The sequence below is a fragment of the Nothobranchius furzeri genome, chromosome 16, assembly GCF_043380555.1.
Source record: "Nothobranchius furzeri strain GRZ-AD chromosome 16, NfurGRZ-RIMD1, whole genome shotgun sequence".
Lineage (NCBI taxonomy): Eukaryota > Metazoa > Chordata > Actinopteri > Cyprinodontiformes > Nothobranchiidae > Nothobranchius > Nothobranchius furzeri.
In genome coordinates, this window is record NC_091756.1 from 25523660 (window position 1) to 25530710 (window position 7051).

The 7051-nt window shown below is 44.4% G+C and overlaps 1 non-coding gene across 1 annotated transcript; it reads right to left on the reverse strand.

Moving 5' to 3' along the window:
- Positions 1 to 977: 977 nt before the first annotated feature.
- On the reverse strand, positions 978 to 1060 carry trnal-uaa (transfer RNA leucine (anticodon UAA)). The gene has a single exon. It is a non-coding gene; the product is annotated as a tRNA-Leu (tRNA).
- Positions 1061 to 7051: the final 5991 nt, after the last annotated feature.

Below are 7051 nucleotides of genomic sequence, written 5' to 3' on the forward strand. Positions count from 1 at the left end.
CTTGCCTCCACATGTCAGATTCTCTCCTCCACGCCGCGCTGCTTTATCCTCTCTGACCAGCTTGTGTGCGAGCGAGCTCCATCCAACTTTCTAAACTAATTTGAAGAAGCCTGACGTCAGAAACCCAGTCAGTTTTAGGCCACCTTGTTTCATCTGTTACTGATTCACAGCGATTTGAATGCAGAAATACTCAGAAATGCAATTTTGAGCTTAAATCTAAAAGAATTAAAAAGTCTCAAGAATATGTTAAAAACAGAAAAACATGATTTTCATTGGCGTCTTCTATAAAACAGAAAGCTGAAAACTCAGCCAATAAAAATGCACCAGTACCATTAACCCGCTGGTGCTGCAGCTTCTGCGTGACCAAATGATGTGTATGACATATTTATGAGCATCGTGTGCTTACAGCAAACAACACTCACGCACCCACTGCCTCTCCTAATCTAAGTCGTGATCATTTGTCTGTATGAAATTTGAGAGTATTGCATGAGTCACGAGGAGTACTGGTGAGAAGAGGGAAACTGTGTGATTACACGGGCGTCGTTGAGTAATATCTGTGCTTTGTTGAGTTTGGGCTTCATCGAGATCCAGCGATTCTCAGTCTTTACATGTCAACAAGATCACACATGTAAGAGAACAATGAATGCAGGCTTTATTCAAATGAGCGCTGCTGAACCAACCAGTGAGTATCTTGTGGTTCAAGACAGAGAAGACTAATAAGTATGCAGAGTTCATATCCGAATGGCACTAGTGACATTTAGAAAGAGGCAGTAAACACAAAGCTTCTGAACCTTCTCTGCATTCATGTCAATTAATGTGTTTTTGTGTATTTGGCAGATGTTTTTATCTTAAGTAGCCTAAAGAAAGGAAAGGCAACAAGGTAAACCAGCAGCCTCCCAGCATCTGTACATCCTGCTCTACCTCCTGAGATACTACCACCCATAGAACACATTGATGGAGATCAAATTCCTACATTTTACCAGGAGTGGGGTTTGAACCCACGAGGGCTTTCACCCATTGGATCTTAAGTCCAATGCCTTAACCACTCAGCCATCCTGGTGCTGACTTTTTAAATAATTTTATTTAAGATAGATATCTGTATAAGAAATTAGTAGAAGACAACTAGCATTGCTGGTAATACTTCTGATTGGAATTGAATAGAAGTGGAACAATGTACACATGTTTTCTGTAGATAACTTTCTTTACAGCACAGATGCATACGGAGTTGTTTTGCCCACATTAAAGGAAATCCAGGAAGCCAAATTCCAAAAGATATTGCTATTTTTCAATAAATGAACGATTGCCGAGTGGTGCATGTTGGGAAATGCCCCGATGATTCTGATAGACTGTTCACCCCTGCTGGTGTGTTTCTAAAGGGTGGCATTGTAAAATGGGTGGAGGTGGGTTTTCATTGAATCCAAGCATGTTATTCCTGAGTAGAAGTAATGGCTCAAGTTGTTGCTCTGGAAGGTGTGAAATAGCATGATACAGGCCCTTTAATTTTTCTTATTTTGCTGTGTTTCTTTGGGTCGACTATGTCATGGTCTGCGTCTGCGTCTCCCTCATGTGTCCCCTGGTCTGCAGCCCTCCAGGTTCTCCCCCCAGGTATCCCCCCCCCCCCCCCCCCCCCCCCCCCAGGTCCTGTACTCCCGTTGGTCTCCCAGTGTGTTTCTTTCCCCACTGTTTTTTTTAGTTCTCCTTCCTCCTTAGATCATTAGTTATTTATCTTGCTCTTCTAGTCTTTAGGTTTTGTTTTTATTCTTAGTTCATGTTAGTTTCCCCTCCTCAGCTCACTTTCCTCTCCCTGATTAGTTAATTGATGTCACTAGGTTTCTCTCCCCACACACCTGCAGCTCATCTCCCACTCATCCTGCCCCCGTGTAGTTAGTCCTGTCTGCGTCTCAATGTGGTGTTGGTTCATTTTTCATGTCAGTGTTGTTTTGTTCATCTCCCCCCCCACCCCCCCCCCCACCCCCACCCCCCCTTTTTAGGTCTCTAGGTTTTTTGGTTTATGCCCTACTAGGTTTTCTTTGGCTCTGACCTATTTGGTATTTTTGGCTTCGTACCACGCTTTGTTTTTCGTTGGACTTGTCGTCTTAATAAAGATGTTTCATTTTACATCCTCTCCTGCTCCGTGTCATTCTGGGTGTCTGCACATCGGGTCCTACTCCTCCACTTCTCAACATGACAGACTATAAATAAAACATACAGTATACGATCCCTTTAGAGGACATTTACTTGTGGTAATGTTAATTTTGCTGGCAGAGAGGCATTGCAACACTATTCTAGAAGAAGAGTATGGATGACACTGCTACTGAGAACAAAATCAAATATGGACACACTGCAGATACCGAGATCTAATTAAAAGTTTTTTCCTTCTCAGTAACACTACTCCCACACACTGTCATTTCATTTTCTCTTTTGACAGAAAAACACTTGAAAACTCTCCAGCAGCTTTTTTTATACACCAGGTAATGTCTTCACTTATGAATTGCACTTTCTTCTGTGGCTTTTTTCTAGCTTGCTAATTATCTGTGCCAGTCTCATTTGTGTCTTTTTTTATTGTGATCAGAAAATATGTCTATTTTAAAAGTCTGAAGAGTTTCTTTGTCCTCAATCTTTATTAGCAAAATACTCCAATTAAGGTTATTAATGCACAATGAGTAGGCAGAGAGAGTCTGAACCCTATTAAAGTGAGAAGATGAAGCTAAAATAACCTTTTTTACCTTGCGTGTGAAGGTGGGCAACAAGAAAATGTGGGATAAACTCATTTTAACTGCTTCAGGGAATTATTTTCCTGCTTTCACACCAATTAAATTGCGCAGTTTGTTGGATTTCCACACGGATGTTTTATCTACAGTATTACTAATCCTGTTGGGGTTTTAAGAAGATGGGTTCACTGTGGTCATAAAGGAATTGACATGGTCAGCAGCAACACTTTGCCACTTAAACAAAACATTTGAGATCAAACCAGGGATCTTTAAGTAGCATTATCAAAAGGAAACATTGGCATGTATTAAAAGAGCTATGCTTTTTTAAACATTTGAGCACAAAGGTAGGCACAATGTGTGAGAAAATGCTACAGTTGGCACTATTTAGATGTCATTTTATCTTAATGTTAATTATTTTCATCAGCCTGAATTTATACCTGGAAATGAAACCGTCTGTCAGCATAGCTCTGCCCACTCCTACTTCGAAAAATCACGCATTCAAGAGCGTCTTAGGTGTGGTAAATGTAGCATTGGTCTTGGTTGCCTAGTGGTGAATATCTCTGCCTCTCATCAATTGTTTCCTGAGTGCTGGTTCAAATCTTGGTGGTGTTGGCTCCAATTTGTTAATTTCACTTTTTTACATGTTATTTTTATTATTATCTGATAAAAATGTGTGTCTTTAAAGATTTTTGAATGTAGTCATTTCTGAACAGCAGTTTAGTTGATTTACTCTGCTTGCCTCACATGAACTCACACTGTCTAGATAAACAAAACCAAAAAAAAAGGAAAAATAAGAGATTAGTCTTCATACTTAACAGTTTACCAATAAAGGGTTGAAAACATAATACTGGCAAGTGGAGCCTAAAAAGAGGACAAAAGCCTTTGTTGAGACCAGGAGTTGAACCTGTGTAGAACAGCATGCAAGGCTAGGCTACCAGAAACACATATTCTCTGCAGGCCATTACTTGCATCATTTTGAACAGGACACATGGTTTTTATGGCGGTGTTTTGTCCCCAATGCAGCAGCAATTTGTCAGGATTTCTACTTGATACCGATGGAGGTTTAAGGCAGTCATTTGTGACATAAAGGTGCCTATCTCCATCAGTCAATGGGCAATCAGGCGGGGTACACCCTGGACAGAGAGCCAGTCCATCGCAGGGCCAATCTTAAAATCCTGTCACTAAAAGCTGCAAAAGACAGGCACATTTCAAAAAGTTAGGTTTTTGTTTACTTTGTCCCCGTGTTGTGGAATATTACAATATAGTATTATTAATAATTCCGGAGGTTCTGATCACATATTTTTGCCCTTTAACTTAGTCCGAGTGATTTGATTTAGAATTTGATACTGAGTCCTAATACTTCAACTGTGCCTTATAATTTTTTTTTATCACATCCAAGATGTCCTCCACCCATCCATCCATCCATCCATTTTCATCCACTTATCTGGAGTCGGGTCGCAGGGGCAGTAGCCTAAGGCGAGAGGCCCAGGCTTCCCTCTCCCCAGCCACTTGGGCCAGCTCTTCCGGGGGAATCCCAAGGCGTTCCCTGGCCAGAGACACAGTCCCTCCAACGTGTCCTGGGTCTACCTTTAGATCTCCTCCCAGTTGGACGTGCCCGGAAAACCTCATCAGGGAGGCGTCCAGGAGGCATCCTGACCAGAAGCCCGAGCCACCTCAACTGGCTCCTCTACTCCGAGCCCCTCCCAAATGGCCGAGCTTCTCACCCTATCTCTAATGGACAGGCCAGTCACTCTTCGGAGAAAACTCATTTCGGCCGCTTGTATCCGCAATCTCGTTCGTAGGAACGTAGATCGACCGATAAATCGAGAGCTTCACCTTCTGACTCAGCTCTCTCTTCACCATGACAGACTGGTACAACGCCCGCATCACTGCAGACGCAGCACCAATCTGCCTATCGATCTCACGCTCCATTATTACCTCCCTCGTGAACAAGACCCCGAGATACTTAAACTCCTCCACTTGGGGCAGGACCTCATCCCTGACCCGGAGAAGGCATTCTACCCTTTTCCGAATCAAGACCATGGTCTCAGATTTAGAGGAGCAGATTCTCATCCCAGCTGCTTCACACTCTGCTGCGAACCGCTCCAGCAAAAGCTGAAAATCACGTTCTGATGAAGCCAACAGGACCACATCATCTGCAAAAAGCAGAGACCTAATCCTCAGGCCACCAAAACGGATGCCCTCCACACCTTGGCTGCACCTAGAAATCCTGTCCATAAAGGTTATGAACAGAATCAGTGACAAAGGGCAGCCTTGGCGGAATCCAATTCTCACTGGAACGAGCCCGACTTACTGCCGGTAATGCGGACCAAGCTCTGACACCGGTTATACAGGGACCTAACAGCCTGTATCAGAGGGCCTGGTACCCCATACTCCTGGAGTACCCCCCATAGCCCCCCCCTGTGTGCCATCAAACGCCTTCTCCAAATCCACAAAACGCATGTAGACTGGTTGGGCAAATTACCACACACCCTCCAGGATCCCCCTAAGGGTATAGAGCTGGTCCAGTGTCCCACGGCCAGGAAAAAAACACATTGCTCCTCCTGATTCTGAGGTTCAACAATCCGATGGACCCTCTTCTCCAGAACCCCTGAATAGACCTTACCAGGAAGACTCAGGAATGTGATGCCCCTGTAGTTGGAACACACCCTGTGGTCCCCCTTATTAAATAAGGGCACCACCACCCCGGTCTGCCAGTCCAGTGGGACTTCCCCCGATTTCCACGGGATATTGCAGAGCCGCGTCAGCCAACACCGCCCCACAACATCCAGAGCCTTAAGGAACTCTGGGCGGATCTCATCCACCCCTGGAGCCTTGCCACAGAGGAGTTTTTTAACCACCTCAGTGACCTCAGCACCAGAGATTTGAGAGGCAAACCCAAAGTCCCCAGACTCTGCTTCCTCACTGGAAGACGTGTCAGTGGGATTGAGGAGGTCTTCGAAGTATTCTGCCCACTGATCCACAACGTTTTGAGTAGAGGTCAGCAGCACACGTCCCCAATATAGATAGTGTTGGTAGCGCACTGCTTTGCCCCCACACAAGAAATGTGTTACTATTATGAATATGGTTGAAAAACGCTTTGTTGCTCATATTTCAAATTGTGTACGTGAGCCTCATGAGGCTAGATAATCTCTCAACACAGTTATTCCCTGATTTAACATCCCAAACTAAGTAATGAGTTTGCATCCCTTTTCAATGAGATAATCATAACCATCAGATTGGCCATTCATGTCTCCGTGTCAACTAACAACCAGACCACTGCTATAGCCGCACAGGAACAAACTGTCCTGATTCACGAGCCGAGGTGAGAGCTCTTCCTCAATAAACCATCTTTGAGGTTCTTTTCCACAGGTGAGGAGTGGAGGGGACACCAGATGAGCTGGATTCGCAATCAGAGGCTCTGGTATAAAGGGAGGATGGAGACACCACTCCACGCCGGATGATTGCTACAGTTTTGGTTAGCCCCTGCCACTCGTATTCGCCTGTTTGCTCACTTGTGTATTTGTAATTGGATTATTTGGATCCCTGACCTTGGATTGTTTTTGGATTATGACTTTGGACTCGTCTCTGAACCCCTGTCTGCTTTGCCCTCTTTAGGAACCCACTACAGCGTCAATTACCTTCACCGCTAGAACCTCGGATCTCCAGGACTTCATCCCATCCTCCTCCACGACTCCTGCCCTTCCCCTCTCCGTTTCCTCACCCACCTCACTCAACTGGACCCCTGTCCTTACTCACCTCGGCTCGCCACCTTCCCCCCTGTTCGCTGAACTTGAACTCTGGGCTAACGCCTTATGGCACCCTACTCACTGGACTTACTAGTGCGTCTTTAGTTCCCATTTTCATAATAAAAGACTTTATTTTTACTTACTCCGAGTTGTGTTGATTCTGCATGTCTTGGGTTAGATGCCTCCCGCAAGTCATGACACAAACAAGCTCAACTGCTTTCAGTGTGATTAGTGCTAAAACACTGGAGAACATAGTTAAGACTCATCTACCTGCTGTCAGGATAATCTGCCAACTATCTTCTTTAAAATGGGTTTAGTTGCTTGAAAGCTAAAAATTGTTAATTGCTCCTTAATATCTGTTTTTTTTTCTAAAGCATTGAAAAATGGGGGGGGGGGGGGGGGGTCCTTTACAGTAAGCATGTACAATTATGTATAAAACAACAGTCTAGAGGCTCTTTTATGCAATGTCAGGAATGCAGAACTGTGAAGTACACAGGTGGCTGTAAAACGTTGGTTACGTATTGTAACCCCAGATTCTATGAGTCTAGTCGCAGCCCTTAAGCTAGCTGCTATTGGAAGGATGATCTCCGC